Raw genomic sequence first — 14,979 nt, 5'->3', positions numbered from 1 at the left:
GTTTCCCATACTAAATCCAAGAGAGAAATTTTTATAATATGTCATTCATGGCCTCATTCTACCTCGATCTTCAAATCCACCCTCACCCCCTTTCACTCTCTCTTCCTCACTAGACAAATTTCCCCAGGGAAGAATGAAGGTATTTCTAGCAGCCAAATAAAGAACTCTGTCCTGGAAAGTCAGCCTGACCCAGGGAAGTCTGCCTGCTTCCTTTCCACCACCCACAAAGTATTGAGAGCATGCTCACCTCCCAGCCCTCGGGAATTAGCTGCTGCCCTTTCTAGGGCTTGATTCTCCTGCATTGTCTTTGACCTGTAGGTTTGGGTGTCTGCACATTCCTTTACGAACATTTTCACAGATTTCCAAAATTATACTGACATAACTTTTCTAGACAGAAGAGTAAGGGGATCTCCACGAAAACTAGTTTCCTTTTGGTATCTGGAAATAAACACATTTGTGCTAAACTGTCTTATATATTCAGTTATTTAAGATACTTTGTTATTTAAGATACTTTGTTTTGAAACAAAGTCTGAACAATAGAGAGCTACGCGGAAAACGTGACAACACTAAAATGAAGGCAGGAAAACTCTTGGGAGAATTCCCCAAGTTCCTGTTCCAACCAGGGCAGGCAGAAAAGCCTGGCAAAGTTGACGGAGGCAAAGCTTGTCTTCCGGAATAACTTGTCTCCTCCTCTGCGTATCCTGATATTCTCTCATGCTGCCTTCTCTCTCCCACCCTCTCAGGCAGCTTTCAGGAAATGGTCTCATGTTTCTTCACACTGAAACTGTACTTAAATGTGTAGTAAGAATGAATGAATTTCCTCTCCTCGGGATTTGCCTTGTACAAGAGGACAAAGGTCTTTCCAACTTCACCTTGGTTTAAACCAAAAGGAATAATTTTTAGGAAGAAGCAAAGCAGATGGAAGAGGGAGCAGACTTATTCCTTCCCTTATGGAGGAAGCAGACAGTGCATAGCTGATGGGGAAATATTCTCTGCCAGCACTGAAAGAAGTACTCAGGGCCGCTTTAGCAAAGGCCAAGGAGCCATCTTCACACGTCCTACTGAAGATGCAGCCAGGCCTTGTCAACTGAAACTCACACTTTGACAGAAACACACACATTAAGGAACAGAGGTAATAGAGGATCCTGACTTCCCTTCACCTTACTGTCTGCTAACACCCCAATATCTTTTCTGTCACACTGTCAAAAATTGGTTTCTTTCCCTTCTCCTTGAATGTAAGAGATCTGTTTCTCCTTCCTAAGTGTGTTAGCATTCCTTTGCTACATGTTTTAAATTTTCCCCTTTGTCTTTTCACCTCAGCTTGTCAAGGTTCCTTAAATCCTACTGTTATCTCCTAAATTATTACCTCTCTATCCAACTTAATGCCAAAAACCAACTCCTAAAGACAGAAAAATTTGAGTGTGTTAACTGCATTCAATAAATCTTATAGTACTACCAAGAAAATGAGAGCAAGTACAACCTAATTTCCAGGACCTAAAGTTTTAGAAATCATTCTGGCAGCTGCGACCATGGTTACTACTTAGTAAATGGTTTTACCTTGCATAACTTTTTGCTCCACACTGTGGGGTGAACTGGTGACAAGAAATGGCCTGGCTGAATATCAGTACTTCTGAAAGCTTGTTACCTCAGCCTACTTAGAATGCCCAGGCTTAGAATAAACAAAATTGTAAGTGAAGAGAATTAAGGGAGAATATATCTTGAATCACAAAAGGGATTGTTCAGTAGTTCCCTCCTTCGGTCAGGTGAGGAATGTTAAAGTTCAGTGAAGGATGTGAAAAATATGTATAAAGAATATTTAAAGAAAGTTAGGGACTTCCCTGGTCGTCCAGTGGTAAAGAATCCGCCTTCCAATGCAGGGGATGCAGGTTCGACCCCCGGTCGGGGAACTAGGTTCCCACATGCTGCGGGGCAGGTAAGCCCGCGTGCCATAACTACTGAGCTCCTGCGCCACAACTAGAGAGCCTGCGTGCCGCGAAGTACAGAGCCCGCACGCCCTGGAACCCACTTGCCACAACTAGAGAAGAGAAAACCCACACACAACTAGGGAGAAGCCCGCATGCCGCAACAAAGATCCCTCATGCCTCAGGGAAGATCCCACATGCCACAACTAATACCCGACACAGCCAAAAAACGAAAAAAAGAAAGTTAATAAGGCCTTTTAAAGACTCAAAGCAGCATCTTAACTTGAAACAAAGACTGACCTTGGGCAGAGGTACACATGTGGGGCAGGCGACTGATCAGGTGTGTGTACCCAAGGTGCCCAGTATGTGCCTAAGCTGTAGCACAGCTGGGGCTCAAAACCGGGGGGAGTGAAGCAGATGTTACAGGAGTTCATTTCCTTTCAGACCAAGGACTATCTTGAGAAAGAGTGGTCTGCTGCTGTGAAAGTGAGAATCAATTACACAAGTTTGGTGGAGAGCAAATGTTCCAAGGTCAGAAGGAAAAGCAATGTTGAGAAGCTCAACAGAACTTGCTCCTCACATAACCCCTGACCCAGCTCTCCTGGCCTTCTGTTTGATTCCCAGGATTACCTGTGCAAAACTGAGTCACCAAAGCCCCATCATGCTTTGATCCAAAATAATTGGCAAATTATTTTTGGTGCTAGGATCCAAAAATAATTGGCAAACATCTGTTCTCAAGGTCTCCTTTTATTCCACTTTAAGTGTTCCACAGAAAGTAGTCTCTCTAAAATGCATCCCAAGAGGCATCTTAAAATTCTTGCCTCCTTTCGCTCCCCTTCACCGTTATCCACGTGCCCCATCCCTCACTTTTGCACTTTCCTTAGATCTCTGCTTGGCATCAGCTTCTCATGGAGGCCTCCCTGACAACCCAATTTGAAATGGCAAACCCCTAATACTCTCACCAACTGGCACCCCTTTACCCCTGTCCCTGTTGTATTTTTCTTCATATTAATATTTGATATCCTGTGGATTTTGCTGGCTGATTATATTTCTCCCCTCTCTAGTATGTAAGCACAATGAGGATGTGAATTTTTTTGGAGGGGGGCTGGTTTTGTTCACTACTTAGTGTCTGGAATAATAAATAGGTATTTAATGAATTACTAAATCAAAGAGTGAATGCTTGTATTGTTTCATGTATTGCTTTCTTTCTACAAATTCATAGAATCCTTCTCTTACCCTTAGATGCCCCCATCTACCCAAACTGACTACAGAAAGTTCTAGGTGAACTTAATGACACTGGAACTCATGAGAAATAACTGCCTAAGGTTTCTATTGATTATGGTCTTAACTGTGGGTTGAGGGATATTACATTTCCTGAGCAAAAGTGGGCCTTAAAAGGAAATTGAGAATTAGGGAAGAAATTGTTTCTTGGTTGAAACAATGCTTCTAGTTATCTCTGCTTTTAATCCTCTTTTGTGTGGTACTTTACCTCTGCTTGAAACTATTCTTGAATCAGGCTTCTTCTCTGTTGTGAATAATCACTTCAAACATCAATGAGAACAAAATAAGAAAAATATACATATTTCACTTAGAAAATTCCCAGGATGATTTTATGACCAAACAGTAATTAGATTTGTTTGGTTCTGATGCTATTTCTCAGGATAGAGAATACAGAATTGCATCATCAGGCCATTTGCTTTGTACAGTATCCAGCACAGTGAGATGGATACCCATTTACAATTTCATGGAATTTTTTCTGTAATGAAATCTGTAAAGTGTAATCTTCTGCTAAGATATTTATTGCATTTCAGATTTGATAATGTGTTGGAACCATGGTGAATCCAAGAAATACAATCTCTTCTAGGTAGGAGATTATAATCTTATATAAAAGGGAAACTAATAACAAAAAATAATATGTGGTTAAGTATCAAGTAAGTTTATTGGATGTGTTCATTTCACCATAAAGTTTTTTTACTTCATTTGATAGTTAAATGTTCTCTTTTAATCAAGAGATCTAACATTGCTAGTAAACTAATAGGCAACCTAAGTTTTGTTTCTGGCCTGTGCCTAGAAGTTTAATATCTCCATTCTTAGCCTCAGTTTTCCCTCAGAATAAACTGCATTTTAAAGCAATTTTAGGATTGACATATATACACTATTGATACTATGTATAAAATAGTTAACTAATGAGAACCTACTATATAGCTCAGGGAACTCTACTCAGTGCTCTGTCATGACCTAAATGGGAAGGAAATCCAAAAAAGAGGGGATATATGTATATGTATGGCTGATTCACTTTGCGGTACAGTAGAAACTAATACAACATTGTAAGGCAACTCTACTCCAATAAAAATTAATTTTAAAAAAAAGCAATTTTAACTCAAAGGATCAAATTGAGCTCAATTTGTCTTTCAAAGGAGGAAATTTGTTTTGCCCAGCAAGTAGAATGTAGTGCCAACTGATTAAAAGTGACAATTAAAAGTGAAATGCAATGACTCAATAGCCCAAGTATTAGTTGTTAGAGATCAAGTTCCATAGACTATTGGTTGGTTATTCATTCAAGCTGTTCTTTGACTTTAATTTGTACAAGTTCTATTGATGAAGCTGCTTATTTGAGAAGAATTATGTAGTAGCATATTTGCATGAATTAAACCTATCTAATTTGGTACATAATGGCTCAAAAGTCATTAAATCCCAATAAAACTGTGCTTTTTAAGTCATGGGTCTCTTTTTCCAATGTTTACGATAAACTGTTTCAAACTTAGAAGTCTTAGAAGAATTTCTGAAGATAGCTTCAAATTACTCATTCACAGCTGTTTATGTCAGAATTTATCTCAAATAATTTTTGTTGCCAAGTCAAGTTTTTCTCTACCTTTGCAATAACACATTTCTTTGTCAACAACTCCTGTCACTCCATAGACAGAATACAAACTAAATTTTAATACTATCAGAAGGAAAGTAAAATTAGGATATTAGGACTATCAAAAAAAGTGATTTGCCCCAAAATCAAGTATAAATTTGTTTCTATTACTTACACTGTTTCTCTCCTCCATAGATCTTAAATATTCACTGTCATGAAATGTTACCTTTAATTAGTTTTCACAGAGCTAGAGACTTAACTCTCCAAGAATAGTCAGGAGTGGTGATGTAATGAAAAAAGTACAGCTTTGGAATCAAACTCTCTCCCTAACTCCTAGTGGGAATTTTAAAAGACATTAACATTTCTGAACCTTAATTTTCTCACCTCTAAAATGAACTTAATAATAACTTACTCACAAGAGGTTTATGAGGATTCAATCAGCTTGCTGTATGTGTCTCCCCCCCAGAAATTTTGTGCCAAATTCTAACTCCCAATGTGATGATATTTGGAGGTGGGATCTTCGGGGTGATTAGGTCATGAGGGTGGCTCCCTCACAAGTGGGATAGGTGCCCTTATAAATAGACCCCAGAGAACTCCCTCGTCCCTTCCACCATGTGAGAACATAGCAAAAAGCTGAAAAGACGGTTGTCTATGAATAAGAGAACAGGCTCTCCCTAGACACCAAATCTGCTAGCACCTTCATCTTAGACTTCCCATACTCCAGAACTGTGAGAAACAAATTTGTGTTGTCTATAAACCACCCAGTCTATGGTATTCTGTCTTAGCAGACCAAACAGACCAAGACAGAAATTGGTACTGAGAAGTGGATGCTGCTGTAACAAATACCTAAATAAGTGACAGTAGCTGTGGCCCTGAGTAATGAACGAAGGCTGGAAGAGTTTTGAGAAACATATTTGAAAGCCAGCAATGCCTTGAATAGACCATTAAGGGCAATTCTGGTGACCGCTCAGTAGAGAAAGCCTCATTTTTCTTAGAGTATACCAAAACAATTCTGAACAGAATGTTGGTAGAAATATGGGCAGTAAAGCCTATACTTATGAAGTCTCAGACAAAAATGAAGAACATGTTTTTTGAAAACTGGAGGAAAAGTGATCCTAGAATAAAGAGGAAAAGAATTTGGCTGATTTGTGCTTGTGCCCTAGCGTTTTGCGGAAGGTAGAGCTTGTGAATGACGAACTTGGATAACTGGCTGAGGAAATCTGTAAGCAAAGTGTTGAAGGAGTGGCCTGGTTCCTCCTACTGCTTACAGTGTAATGTGAAAAGAGAGAAAATGATTTAAAGATGGAATTGTTCAGCAAAAAGGAAGCAGAACTTAAAGATTTGGAAAATTCTCAGCCTTCTTATATTGTAAAAAATGAGAATGTGGAACAGAGCACTAAAAGTGTGACCGAGCAAGCACTGGATAAGGAGATTCCTATGGATCAGCCGTCTCAACAGCAGCTAGGAACTATTGTCCAAGACCAGGGCAGAATGACCATGAAGGCAATTCAGAGATCACCAGATCTGCCACTCCCATCATAGCCTAGAGAGTAAGGGGGGCAGAGTGATTTCAAAGGAGGGACCACCAGTGCCGGTGGGGCCTCAGCGCACCCTGCCTGGGCTGCCTCACATTGCAGTCTCTGCTCCCAGAACTTCAGCTCCGTGTTTCTCGGCCACCCTTGGCACAGCTCTGGTGAGCCCTGGTGCTGCATGGGCTGCTCTCAGCAGAACTTTGGGGGGGAATGGCTGCCTTCACCTAAATTTCAAAGGGTGAGACCTTCTGGCAGACCAGCAAGCTTAAGACACCAGCCCCCGAAAGCAGCAGGGCCCAGGCAGAGAACCAGCATGGAGGCAGGCCCACCCAGAGCCTTGGGGGTCAAACCCCTGTCTGGAAAAGCTGTGAGGGCAGGACTGATGTCCCAGCGGGTCAGAGGGCAGGACTCCTACCCCTTGTGCCTCGAAGGCAGGACCTCCACTCCAGTGAGTCTGAGCATCAAGCCAAAGAGGATTATTCTCAAGACTTACAATCTCGTGGAGTTTGCCTTGTAGCTTAGACTTATTTGAGACCTGTTACTTTCTTCTTCCCTGCTTCTCCCTCGTGGAATGGGAACGTCTATCCAGTGCCTGTCCCACTGTAGTATTTTGGAAACACCTAACATGTTGATTTCACAGGTTCAGAGCTGGAGAGCAATTTGCCTCATGATAAATTGTACTTTGAGTTTCAACCATATGTGAGTTAAATGAGATTTAAGATTTTAAAGTTGATGCTGGAACAAGTTAAGATATGTAGGGCTCTTGGGATAGAATGAATGTACTTGTCATGTGAGAAAACATGAATTTTGGATGGGAGTCAGGGGTAGAATGCTGTAGACTGAATGTCTGTGTCCCCAGCCCCAAATTGATATGTTAAACCTTAACTCCCAATGTGTTGGTATTAGTAGGTACAGCCCTTGGGAGGTGATTAGGTCAAGAGGCTGGAGCCCTCATGAATGTGATTAGTGGCCTTATAAAAGAGAACACTCTGCTCTATCCCCCACATGAGGATACAGTGAGAAGTCTGTAACCGGAAGAAAGCCCTCTACAGAACCCAACCATGCTGGTACCCTGATCTCAGACTTCTAACCAGCAGAACTGTGAGAAATAAATGTTTGTTGTTTATAAGCCACCCAGTCCATGGTACTGTGTTATAGCCTTCCAAACAGACTAAGACACAGTTAACAGGGTAACACTCTCCAGAGTATATGGCACACGGTAGATAAATATTAGTTTCTCTTTCTATGGTAAGCTTCTTTTAATTTTTAGAGCTTTGAGATTGGGGATTTTTCTAAAACTTGGTATAAATACTTGTATATCAGTGTTATTATTGGATCGTGATCCTAGACAGAGAAGGACTACAGTGAGTCAAGTGAGGCAACATTAAGGAGGCACTTGCTCTCAGGGTGGTCTCAGCCCTGCACTAGCATTGATCTAAGAGGGGGTTGCCTCCTTAAATGTAGCATACTAGGTGCTGCCCCATCCTAGTTCTAATCCTAAATTACTTACGTTAACTCTCAAATTTTTTCATTTTATTTTTTCTCATATAATGCTTGTGGCTCGATTAAATTATATGGCCACTATGATTGTTTATAGAGTCCTCAGGGCATTTGTGTTTTGATTGAGACAAAAGAAAATATGAAATATGTATTAGGTATCTACTGTTGCATAAAAAATTAGTCCAATACTTAGTGACTTAAACAACTGTTTGTCATCTCACATCATTTCTGAGAAAACAGCTCTAGCTCAGGGTATCTCAGGAGGTTGCAGTCAAGATGTCACTTGGAGCCACAGTCATTTGAAGCCTTGGCTGGGATGGAGGATCTGCTTCCAAATTCACTTACATGGCTGTAAGCAGGAGGCTTCAATTGCTCAACACCTTGGCCTCTCCATAAGCCTGCTCATGACATGACAGCTGGCTTTCCCCAAGTGAATGATCCAAGAGAGAGAGAAACCAAGACAGAAGCTACAGTGTCTTTTATAACCTAATCTCAGAAGTGACATACAATCACTTCTGCTGTGCTCCACGGGCCACACAGACCAGCCCTGATACAAAGTGGAAGGGACTACACAGGAAAAAGTATCAGGAGGCAGAGAGACTATAGCAGGCTATTCTACCTGAGGCCAACTACCTCAATATGTTTTTAGGAGTTTGTTTTGGTTCTTTCAATTAAAAACCATTAATTAAAAGAAGGTTTTTATCTCCTCTAAACCTCACTTGTCTCGTCTATAGAATGCGAGTAACACTTATACAAAACCTGCCTCATCTTACAGTCAGATGGGTAGAACTCCAAGCATGCAAGTAAAAAGGAGAGAGAAGACAAAAGAACAATAGCATCACAACAGTGCTGCCATCCTGAGGTAGAAGCCAGCTGTGAACTGCAGAAGGCCAACAGAAGACCATTCATCTAGTGAAATTTCTAGGAGTGCATGAAAGCCAGGAATTTCAACAGGACAAAGTAGCCATGGTGGAATCAGCAGCAGACCCCAAATGGGCTGTGTGCAGGAGAAAAGAAAACCTGAGCTTCAAGTGACCTCTCCGCACAGCAGTGTAAGCCCAAGGGGCCCATCCACAGAGCCAGACCAGGATGATGGTTTATTAAAAGTCCAAATAATCAAATACGAATAATCTGCTGGTGCAGTTCACAGGATTCCAGGAAGCTGTGGTGATGTGTATCATTCCCTGCCTCTCAAACATAATGTGCTTAGGGTAACCTGGCAATATTGTTACAGTGTAGATTCTGAGCCAATAGATCTGGGGTGGGATAGAGATTCTGCATTTCTAACAAGTGCTCAGGTGATGTCACTGCTACTGGCCCACAGATCAAATTGAAGAGCCAGGGTATATACCTGTTCATGTTAGGAACAATCAGGGCATCACTGCAGGGTCTGGAAGACAGGAGCCACCTGAGAACATCTACTCAAAGTTTCAGAATCATTTCTCTTCATCCTGGCTGCCAGCCACCCCTGAGCTAATACATTGGATAAACAAGTCCCTGTAGTGTGTACTGATTCTTCAATCTTTATAAAAACAGGTTTTAAAAAGTAGAAAAAAGTCAAAAGATTAATCCTATACAAATAAAATCTGGTTTCAGAATAAAATGCTCACTCATACTGGGTAAATAGCTCCTTCAAGGCTAAATGATTCCCTAAATGGAACTTCCTTTTTTTAATCTCACATGTCCCTTCTGTCCTTGGAACTGCTTTCCCTCAAGGGAGTATTTGATTTCTTAGAAGTGCGTCATATTTTTGATTCTTGATTCAGTCTGAAGTTAAGCTAAATGTTTAAACGTGCCATAAATATTTAAGTAAGACCCTCAAATTTTCTATGTACACAGAAGTCAAGTATTCAAGTTGCTAAGAGCAATTAATTTTGGGTAGATATGAAGATTACAGAAAATTTAAATTTTCTTTTTTGTGTACTTCTATGTATTCCAAATTCTCTAAAAGTAGAATGAGTTATTTTCATATAAACAACCATATAGTTATTGTATATGCAACTAATTTTTCTGGTCAGGCCATACAACCATCATCATATTTTGTCACCTCCCAAGATCCAGACATTCAAGAAATATTAATTGGTTTCTACTATGCTTTAGACACAATACTAAGAACTGAGGGTGTGTACACACACACACGCACGCACACACACACACACACACACACACACACACACACAGTCCCTGTTTTTAAAAAAGTCTGTTCCAACAGACCAACCACAAGCACTGAAACTGAAACTGTGATTAAAAATCTTCCAACAAACAAAAGCCCAGGACCAGATGGCTTCACAGGCGAATTCTATCAAACACTTAGAGAAGAGTTAACACCTATTCTTCTCAAACTCTTCCAAAATATAGCAGAGGGAGGAGCACTCCCAAACTCATTCTACGAGGCCACCATCACCCTGATACCAAAACCAGACAAAGATGTCACAAAAAAAGAAAACTACAACAAAATACTAGCAAACAGAATCCAACAGCACATTAAAAGGATCATACACCATGATCAAGTGGCGTTTATTCCAGGAATGCAAGGATTCTTCAATATACACAAATCAATCAATGTGATACACCATATTAACAAATTGAAGGAGAAAAACCATACGATCATCTCAATAGATGCAGAGAAAGCTTTTGACAAAATTCAACACCCATTTATGATAAAAACTCTCCAGAAAGTAGGCATAGAGGGAACCTTCCTCAACATAATTAAAGTCCATATATGACAAACCCACGGCCAACATCGTCCTCAATGGTGAAAAACTGAAACCGTTCCCACTAAGATCAGGAACAAGACAAGGTTGTCCACTCTCACCACTCTTATTCAACATAGTTTTGGAAGTTTTAGACACAGCAATCAGAGAAGAAAAAGAAATAAAAGGAATCCAATACAGAAAAGAAGAAGTAAAGCTGTCACTGTTTACAGATGACATGATACTATACATAGAGAATCCTAAAGATGCTACCAGAAAACTACTAGAGCTAATCAATGAATTTGGTAAAGTAGCAGGATACAAAATTAATGCACAGAAATCTCTGGCATTCTTATACACTAGTAATGAAAAATCTGAAAGTGAAATTAAGAAAACACTCCCATTTACCATTGCAACAAAACGAATAAAATATCTAGGAATAAACCTACCTAAGGAGGCAAAAGACCTGTATGCAGAAAATTATAAAACACTGATGAAAGAAATTCAAGATGATACAAATAGATAGGGAGATATACCATGTTCTTGGATTGGAAGAATCAACACTGTGAAAATGGCTTTACTACTCAAAGCAATCTACAGATTCAATGCAATCCCTATGAAACTACCACTGACATTTTCGCAGAACTAGAACAAAAAAATCTCACAATGTGTATGGAAACACAAAAGACCCCAAATAACCAAAGCAATATTGAGAACGAAAAACGGAGCTGGAGGAATCAGGCCCCCTGACTTCAGACTATACTACAAAGCTACAGTAATCAAGACAGTATGGTACTGGCACAAAAACAGAAAAATAGATCAATGGAACAGGATAGAAAGCCCAGAGATAAACCCACACACATTTGGTCACCTTATCTTTGATAAAGTAGGCAAGAATATACAATGGAGAAAAGACAGCCTCTTCAATAAGTGGTGCTGGGAAAACTGGACAGGTACATGTAAATGTATGAAATTAGAACACTCCCTAACACCATACACAAAAATAAACTCAAAATGGATTAAACACCTAAATGTAAGGCCAGACAGTATCAAACTCTTAGAGGAAAACATAGGCAGAAACTCTATGACATAAATCACAGCAAGATCCTTTTTGAGCCACCTCCTAGAGAAATGGAAATAAAAACAAAAATAAACAAATGGGACCTCATGAAACTTCAAAGCTTTTGAACAGCAAAGGAAACCATAAACAAGACCAAAAGACAACCCTCAGAATGGGAGAAAATATTTGCAAATGAAGCAACAGACAAAGGATTAATCTCCAAAATTTACAAGCAGCTCATGCAGCTCAATAACAAAAAACAAACAACCCAATCCAAAAATGGGCAGAAGACCTAAATAGACATTTCTCCAAAGAAGATATACAGATTGCCTTGCCAACAAACACATGAAAGAATGCTCAACATCATTAACCATTAGAGAAATGCAAATCAAAACTACAATGAGATATCATCTTACACCGGTCACAATGGCCATCATCAAAAAATCTACAAACAATAAATGCTGGAGAGGGTGTGGAGAAAAGAGAACACTCTTGCACTGTTGGTGGGAATGTAAATTGATACAGCCACTATGGAGAAGAGTATGGAGGTTCCTTAAAAAACTACAAATAGAACTACCATACGACCCAACAGTCCCACTCCTGAGCATATACCCTGAGAAAACCATAATTCAAAAAGAGCCATGTACCAAAATGTTCATTGCAGCTCTATTTACAATAGCCAGGACATGGAAGCAACCTAAGTGTCCATCATCAGATGAATGGATAAAGAAGATGTGTCACATATATACAATGGAATATTACTCATCCATAAAAAGAAACGAAATTGAGTTATTTGTAGTGAGGTGGATGGACCTAGAGGCTGTCATACAGAGTGAAGTAAGTCAGAAAGAGAAAAACAAATATTGTATGCTAACACATATATATGGAATCTAAGAAAAAAAAAAAGGTCATGAAGAACCTAGGGGTAAGGCAGGAATAAAGACACAGACACAGACCTACTAGAGCATGGACTTGAGGATATGGGGAGGCGGAAGGATAAGCTGTGACAAAGTGAGAGAGTGGCATGGATATATATACACTACCAAACGTAATATAGATAGCTAGTGGGAAAGTAGACGCATGGCACAGGGAGATCAGCTAGGTGGTTGGTGACCACCTAGAGGGGTGGGATAGGGAGGGTGGGAGGGAGGGAGACAGAAGAGGGAAGAGATATGGGAACATATGTATATGTATAACTGATTTACTTTGCTATAAAGCAGAAACTAACACACCATTGTAAAGCAATTATACTCCAATAAAGGTATTTAAAAAAAAAAAAAGCTGTTCCAGTCAGTGCTCTATCACCAGGTACAGTGGAAACACAGGACAGTGCTTACATCAGTCCAGCAACCCAGGAAAGTCTCGAAGAAAAAAATTAGAGTTTGACAAGCAGAAAAACAAGGAGAGGACATCCCAGGCCGAGGGAAGTGTCCATGAAAGACACCTTCACTGCCTAATTTTTCAGCAAGTCTGATTTTAAAGCACATTATCCTCATTAACTGGGTAGTGCATGTCAAATCTCTAAGGGTTATTTCTGTGAACAGTAAATCTGGTTGACTAGACTTTGATGTTAATGAGAGCCTCATGTTAATTTGATGGCTTGCCAAAAGAAAGTGCACAGAGAAACTAGGGTGAAGAACCCTAAAAGACTTTAATCCCAGCCCATAATGGCATTCTGAGACAGGCAGTCCCAGGAATTTATTCTCTGCTGCTCCCGAGAGCCGGTTTTTGAGGCTGTCTTTAGGAAAGTCATTTTTCCTGCGGCCTCCCCGTCCACAAACACACACAGGCACACACTCTCCCCATCACCTCCAACACCACCCAACATATGCATATAACACTAAACTTCATGGAAACCAATAGAAAGAAAATCAACTGGTCAACATAAACCAGCTCCACTTCTGAATGGAAAAAAACAACTCAAAATTATGCCCCATTAATATTGGTAGAGCAGCTTTGGTTATCCCTTCCTTTATTCATTTATTTAACAAACACCTACCAGGTACTAAGGATTTAAATCTGACTGAGACATGGTGTTTTCCCTTAGGAAGCTGCAAATCAGACCATGGCACAGTGCAGTCAGTGCTGTGACGGATGGATGGAGATGGACAGTGTGTTAGAGGCACAGGTATAGTGCATCTAAGTCGTCCTGGGAGGGGTTGTCCTGGAAAGTTGTCCGGTTCCCTGGGAAACTGCAGAGCACTACAAATTGCTCAATACTGCTGGAGCCAAGGTTGAATGTGAAGGGGTGTGGGCGATAAAGCCGAACATATAGAAAGAAATGGGGTCACAAAAGCCTTAGATACTAAATGAAAGAGTTTGAACTTTCTCCTTGAAAGCTGTTGGGAGCTATTGAAAGATTTTAAGCAAGGGAATGGCATGATTAAAAAGATCAGTATCACAGCAGTGGGGACAGATTGAAGGGAGGCCACACAGAGGACAGGGAATGCAGTTAGGGGCTATTGCAAGGATCTAGAGATGTTTAGTGAGTCCAAATCAGGGGAGCTGTGTGAACAAAGTGGAAGGGAAGAATTCAAGAAATAGTGAGGAAGAGGATGTTCACAAGAGAGTGAGTCACCAAGGATACCTACCCCAACTCCATGTATTTAGTGTAAGGAGAGAAAAATTACAGGGAAAGCAATAAACTCATCTCAGGGCAGTTTTCAGTTAGAGTAAAAGGTGAACGGAATATTCACAGAGGAGATTGAAGGTGTAAGGCAGTTTGTTAGTGATAGGTCATGAGTTCTGGAGGTCCCAGTGGAAAGTTCTGGAAGGTCAGGTGGGCGGCGTGATGGAGCAGGTTAGGAGAGACATAGAGCAGCTAAGAAATGAGCATTCAGGTAAAGATAGGTTATCTGGAAGTCTTGAACAGAGATGTGGGCTTGATGTTGTCAATCTCAGATGTTCAAAGGATGTGGTATATCCGTGTTAGTCAAACTTACCTGACTGAAATGTTTTTAAAGTTATAATGTATTGCTGGAACATCAAAAAGAGTTCATGAAATATGATGAGCTCTTTGATCAAAGTAGGTAGTTAAAATGGTCTTAAGGATAAATTAGTTGCTACAAAAAATGATCAAAAAGCTTTTATTTGTGTCATTTCAGTGTCTAACAGAGAGAAAAATTAGAGGAATCAAATATTTTTGTTTTAGGAAAAACAGAAAAGAAAATCACAGGAAATGATAAAGATAGAGGTCTCTTGCAGCACAGGGGCCCTCCTTGCATATGCCCAGAGGTTTACTGTGATGCCATCTAGGCTGGGTAAGTTCTCACCACAGTGTCCCGGCCCTTTTCCCTGGTTGGTATCAGCCTTTTAGTTTCCTCAAAGGAATTAAAGCTGCAAAAGCAGGTTTGAATTTAGAATGAGTGGACTTTTGGAGTTTTGTACTTGAAGCTGGTGCGGAGGTTCAACC

Source organism: Delphinapterus leucas, chromosome 5 (assembly GCF_059928025.1).
Source record: "Delphinapterus leucas isolate spDelLeu-1000000601 "Yukka" chromosome 5, BTC_Dleu_Yukka2, whole genome shotgun sequence".
Lineage (NCBI taxonomy): Eukaryota > Metazoa > Chordata > Mammalia > Artiodactyla > Monodontidae > Delphinapterus > Delphinapterus leucas.
This window is presented reverse-complemented; position numbering follows the sequence as displayed.